This window comes from Triticum urartu, chromosome 3, assembly GCF_003073215.2.
Source record: "Triticum urartu cultivar G1812 chromosome 3, Tu2.1, whole genome shotgun sequence".
Classification (NCBI taxonomy): Eukaryota; Viridiplantae; Streptophyta; class Magnoliopsida; order Poales; family Poaceae; genus Triticum; species Triticum urartu.
The window spans coordinates 717,567,655-717,574,270 of record NC_053024.1 but is presented as its reverse complement, the minus strand read 5'-3'; positions in this window follow the sequence as shown (position 1 = coordinate 717,574,270).

Sequence of the window (6,616 nt, the reverse complement as noted above, 5' to 3'; positions counted from 1 at the left end):
GCTGGATGCGGCAGATGCCGACATCGTGCTTGTCAACGAGCGGCTTGACGAGGCACAAGGTGAGTGACCTTTCTGGCAATCGTCACATAATAAGAGCAGCATGATGCCAGTATCTTTAATATGTTGTGACTGCAGATGGAGCGGCCATCGTGGAGACCCTTTGGGCGGAGCTTGCCCGAGCCAAGGAGCAAGTAAGGAGTAGCAATGCGGCTGCTTTGCAAGCAGCCGAAGAGTTAAGGGCCGGACAGGCCACACATTGCGAGAGCAAAGAGAAAATGGCCAAGATGGCTGTAAAGTTAAAAGATACTGCCGACCGTTGCTAGCTTCTTGAAGAAGAAAACCGGGCGAAGGCGACGGACCTGGAAAAGGCCACGATGGCGACCAAAGATACCCGCTCTGCGATGAGAGCGAAAAAGGAGGAGCTGCGTCAAACCGGGGATATCGCGACTGGGAAACCCTTTATGTTGTGGAGGAAGTTTGGAGATCCTCAGTATGCCCCTCTGGACCGGCTGTGGAGTTCGGCAGACGCATATCTGGACTTGGCGGTGAGTGCTGTCGATGCGGCCGAATACTTCCGAGATCAAACAGATCGGGAAGTGGACAAGTTATTTTGGTCACAATTTATCATTCCAGAGCATCCGCTTCCATTGACTGATCGGCTTGCCGAATGGGCCGAGCTGAATAGATTGTCCGGACTAGCCATGAGGTCTGTTGTGGATCATCTGTGGCCGGAAAGGCCAAAGCCGAACAACTATTTTAGTTTGGTGCAACAATTCCTTGGTGCGGTGCCGCGCATCAATGCGATGAAGAGGTCGGCGTGCATCGAAGGCTCGCGGATGGCCCTTGACCGTGTCAAGACATACTACGCGGAGATGGATGCCACCACTGTTGCGGCGCAGGGTTCGGCCATAGGCCGAGTGGCTGCCGAGCACTATTTTAAAGAAGTTCTTGAAGGTGCTCGTTCGATAGAGGCCCAGTGCTCGAAGAATATTATGTTTGAGTGACATGTATTCCCATTGTAAAAACAATGTTTTATTAAGTTTATCAAGGCTGTATTTATACTTTTGCCCGAAAGTATTATGACGCCTCCTGTGCGGCCGTTTATGTATATATGTATATAACCTGAAAGATTGCAATCGTCGGCTTCAACCCCCACGCATATAATGCGGGGGTGTTCGCAGAAGACGCATGTTCACACTTGACCCAATGTCTTGGTCCATTAAGGAGGTGATAGCGCAGCGAACTAGGCAACCAGACTATAATGCTTTAACACTTTCACTTAGCCAGAGGAGTTTGACAGTAGGGCTACTATATAGCCCCTCGTGGCTCCGCACTTATCCACATTCGGGGTGCGTACATGCCTGGCCGGGAAACGGCCCTTCGTTAGGGCGGAGGAATCCCGAAGATTCCGATAGGTCATCGAGTGGTTGACAAGTCTCACGCTATATCATGACAGCCAGTTTTCGGCTTTCTCTACTGAGGTGCTCGTCCGGATGAACCAGGGCACAATCGCAGTAGTTCTCCTGGCGCCGCCTTAGTCGATAGAGCGGAACGTAAGACAGCAAAACACAGGAGCCGGGCAAACCCAACATTTGACCAAAGACATGATTCGGAGCTGATGCATATAAGGCCAAACTCGCGACGCCGAACACTCCCTAAGGTATTCGGTCTTTATGGTGTAAACCGGGCCTAAACAGTGCCCTTTGTAATAAGCCCCTAGTGTCCAGGTACGTGCAATATTCTGACGTGACCACATACCAATACGTTAGCATCCTTCTCAATTGTACTGAGAATCCGAGGAATGTGTATCAACAAGAGATAGTAAAAAAGGTTTATGCAGGGTCTTAATCTAAAAAGAATCCTTGGGACGGGTCCCTACTGCACGTCTGCGCCTGTGTCTCCGTTGTGCCGTATTCTGGACGGGTGTAGCACGATAGTCATCTGAAAAAGAGAGGAACTTAATTGAAAAGTTGCCGTGCAAAAGGTAAGTTATACTAAATAAACAATATGAGTAAAGTTGAGCCTGATTGTCACTTGTGCGCGCGCGTTGAGCCCCTTGTATTGTAATAGGGGTATAGCCATCAAACCTGTATCAATTACATATAGCAGTACCGGACTCGTCAAACCGTGTCCGTGGTCTTAACGACCTGTCAGATGCTTTAGTTGGTGAGACCGTTTAGTGTGCGGCTGCCAAGGCAGCCGCACAGTCTTCCGCACGCAAGGAGCGCTCAATATTTCCATTTACTGTAATGATGCCACGTGGATCAGGCATCTTAAGCATGAGGGAAGCGTAATGCGGTATTGCGTTAAAGTGAGCGAAAGCTTCGCGTCCGAGTAGTGCTTGATGACCACTTTGGAACAGAGCGATGTGGAACGTTAAGTTTTCGCTACGGAAGTTATCGGGAAAGCCGAATATAACCTCTAGTAGCAGGGAGCCCGTGCAATGGGCCTCTGGGCCCGGCGTTACTCCTTTAAAGGTAGTATTGCTGCGGCTAATTTTTGTTGGGTCTATCCCCATTTTGCGGACTGTGTCCTGATATATCAGGTTTAGACTGCTGTCACCGTCCATCGGGACTCGTGTGAAGTGATATCCGTCAATCATTGGGTCTAATACCAAGGCAGCCCATCCTGCACGCCGGATACTTGCCGAGTAATCTCGATGGTCAAAGGGGACCGGTTGGAACGACCAGTGGCAGGACTCCGCGGTGATAGGCCCTGGGGCATGTGTCTCTAGGAGTGCCGCTTTGTTTCTCCCCTTTGTCACGTGTAATACGCTTACTGTTTTGACTTCTGGTGGGAACTTCTTTTGTTCCCCAGTTCTTTGCTTGCGAGGCTCGTCCTCGTCTTCGCTTGGTGTATCCTGCCCCTTGTGTTCGGCGTTGAGCTTGCCGGACTGCTTGAAGACCCAACACTCTCTATGGGTATGATTTGCAGGTTTATCGGGGGTGCTATGGATCTGACATATTTGGTCCAGAATCTTGTTTAGGCTGGACAGTTCGTCTCTGTTGCCTTTGGGGGGCAGCTTTTGCTGACCTAGCCGAGAGCTTTTGAATCCGGCGTTTACCGCTGTGCTCTTCGGGCTGTCTTCTTTATTCCGGCGCTTGTTTTTACTGCGTCGTGATTTCCCGTTTCCGTCCCTGACTTCGGATGTACTTGGGTCGCTGATGCTGCATCGGGCTAACCAGCTGTCCTCGCCCGCGCAAAAGCGGGTCATGAGGCTTGTTAACGCTGCCATTGTTCTCGGCTTTTCTTGGCCGAGGTGTCTGGCAAGCCATTCGTCTCGAACGCTATGCTTGAAAGCTGCTAAGGCTTCGGCGTCCGGACAGTCGAATATTTGGTTCTTTTTAGTGAGGAACCTGTTCCAAAGCTTTCGGGCTGACTCCCTGGGCTGTTGAGTTATATGACTTAAATCGTCTACATCCGGTGGTCGGACATAGGTCCCATGAAAATTTGCCTGAAAGGCGTCTTCGAGCTCTTCCCAGCTTCCAATGGAGTTTTTGGGGAGGCTTTTAAGCCAGTGCCGAGCTGGCCCTTTGAGCTTGAGGGATAAGTACTTGATGGCGTGGAGATCGTCTCCTCAAGCCATAAGGATATGGAGGATGTAGTCCTCAATCCAGACCCCAGAGTCTGTCGTTCCATCGTACGCCTCTATGTTTACGGGTTTGAATCCCTCTAGAAATTCATGGTCCAGCACCTCATTGGTGAAACATAGCGGGTGTGCGGCACCCCTATATTTGGGTGTACCATGGTATTGGGATGTTTGTTGTGTTGCATTGCGTGCTGGAGTGCGCTTGCGTGGCCCGTAGATGGATCTGGTTGCGCCGTACTTTTGATGCGAATCCTCACGTGGATCGCATACCGGCTTATGTGCGGCGTCGTTTGCCGTTCTATGTTGGCCACGAGGTCGTCTATTCGACTGGATGGCCGTTTTGTTTTTTGATTGCGGGGGATCTAAGGCCTCCTCATCGAATTCAGGTAGCAGATTTCGCTTTGGGTAGCTCTTGATGTGGCGATTACCGCCGTACTTCGCTGCAGTGTTGAGTACTTCACTCCATTTGATTCTGAGTGTGTCTTGTGCAGCCCTGAGCCTTTACTTCTGCGTTTTCAAACTCCTCGTAGTGGCAACCAGCCTTTGATGGGCATTCTGTTGCTCCGGGTGCTTGTCCGGTGTGATGTCGTCCGGACTGTTATCTTCGACGGGGTCGGGTTGTTCTGTTTGATTCTTCGTATTGCCCTGGCCGGGCGATGGTTCACCCTGCTCTATCGCTGGGTCTATATGACCGCTGTTTCTGCCGAGGCGGGATTTGGAGCGGCGCTTACGCCGCCGCTTTGACTGCTTCTCGAGGGAACAACCCTTCGCTGCGTCCTTCCGTTCCTCGTCGTCGTTTTCTTTGGGTGTGTCCACCATGTATACGTCATATGATGAAGTGGGCGTCCAGTGCCCTATGGGCAGTGGTTTCTGTTCGTCTCCTGCATCGTCGTCCATACCGTCAATGTCTTCGGAGTCGAAGTCGAGCATGTCGGTCAAATCGTCGACAGTGGCTACTAAGTGGGTGGTGGGTGGACGGAAAATTTCTTCGTCATCCGCATCCCAATCCTGCCGGACATAGTTCGGTTAGGACTCTCCTGACAAGGAGAGAGACCTTAATGAGTTCAGTATGTCGCCGAAGGGCGAGTGCTGAAAGATATACGCGGAGGTAAACTCCATGATCGGCGCCCAGTCGGATTTGATAGGCACGGGCGCAGGCGGTTCGGAGTCCGTGGCCGGAGAAGGATCCGGCAGTTTGGCATCACGGCTCTCGTGAAGGGTAAGGTCGATATTCGGCTCGATCACCGCTGAGGATACGACCTCCGTGGCAGGGTCTATCCACCAGTCCATGGATGGCGCAACTGGCTCCGAATTGAGGGTCGGAGCGATTGCCGGCGCGATCTCCTGGACGCTGTCCGATGGCAGAGCTAAATCATGCTCATCGTGACCGTGTGGCGCACTAAGCGGTGGCTCGAATCCGTCGAAGATCAAATCTCCGCGGATATCGGCCGTGTAGTTTAAGCTTCCAAACCTGACCTGGTGGCCAGGGGCGTAACTCTCGATTTGCTCCAGATGGCCAAGCGAGTTGACCCGCAGTGCGAAGCCGCCAAATACAAAGATCTGTCCGGGGAGAAATGTCTCACCCTGGACTGCATCGCTATCGATGATCGAAGGATCCATCAAGCCTAACGGCGACGACACAGAGGAACTCTCAATGAAAGCACCAATGTCGGTGTCAAAACCGGCGGATCTCGGGTAGGGGGTCCCGAACTGTGCGTCTAAGGCGAATGGTAACAGGAGGCACGGGACACGATGTTTTACCCAGGTTCGGGCCCTCTTGATGGAGGTAAAACCCTACGTCATGCTTGATTTATTCTTGATAATATGAGTAGTACAAGAGTTGATCTACCACGAGATCGGAGAGGCTAAACCCTAGAAGCTAGCCTATGGTATGATTGTATGTTGTCCTACGACTAAAACCCTCAGGTTTATATAGACAGCAGAGGGGGCTAGGGTTACACAAGGTCGGTTACAAAGGAGGAGATATACATATCCGTACTACCTAGCTTGCCTTCCACGCCAAGTAGAGTCCCATCCGGACACGGGACGAAGTCTTCAATCTTGTGTCTTCATGGTTCAATAGTCCGGCCAAAGGATATAGTCTGGCTGTCCGAAGACCCCTAATCCAGGACTCCCCCAGAGAGGAGTTAGCGAAGGCGTCTCCTGAAAATCCGCCATCGATGTCGATCCTTTGTGTGTTTGGATGGGCGCCACGTGGGTAGTCCATCCGCCATGGATTAGGTCAGCGCAGTCAACAGCTGAAAGCGCGTTGGGGCCGCCCATGCCTTCGCTCCGGTGCTCTCGTGAGAGCAATCGATCGCCGTCAATTGCCGCAACCCAATCTACCTCCGACGCCGCGGCTCGTCGGGAACCCTGTCGAGGACGCACCCACGCATCATTGGAAGGAATTGGTGGGGACTAAAGACAGGGACGATCACATACTCCCACCCGAGTCATCGCCGGCGAAGCGAGGTCACCCGGATGCACCGAAGACCATCCATCGTCATCCTTGGCATAGGAGTCAGGGCCGCGCGAGCCTTCGGCCGATAGTCCGCCATCCGGCTGTACCCGCCCCCGCAGCCCTCGCTCGGGAGCGACATCCTCTTCCCCCGATTCCCTCCCTCGGCCGTCGGCCGGGGCGGGCGATGCGCGCCGCGGGAATCGGCGCTCCACTCCAGCTTCTCCGCCGCCCTCGCCGGCTGCTTCTGCAGCTCGGCCTGCCCTCCGCCGCGGCTCCCTGAACCACGTACGCGCTCATGCGGCGACTGCTCCGCCGGGAAGATGCGAGCTCTTGTCTGTATGACTAGGCCGTATGTTTTTTTTTCGAAATGACTATGTACGTAGTGTGTATTGACCTGGACGTGTTGTGTTCCTTGGCGAAGTATTCCCTCCGTTTGAAAATACTTGTCGAAAAAATGGGTAAAAATGGATGTATCTAGAACTAAAATGCGTTTAGATACATTCATTTCTCCGACAAGTATTTCCGGACGGAGAAAGCACTATTTTGTTCATGTCGATTAATTGGTT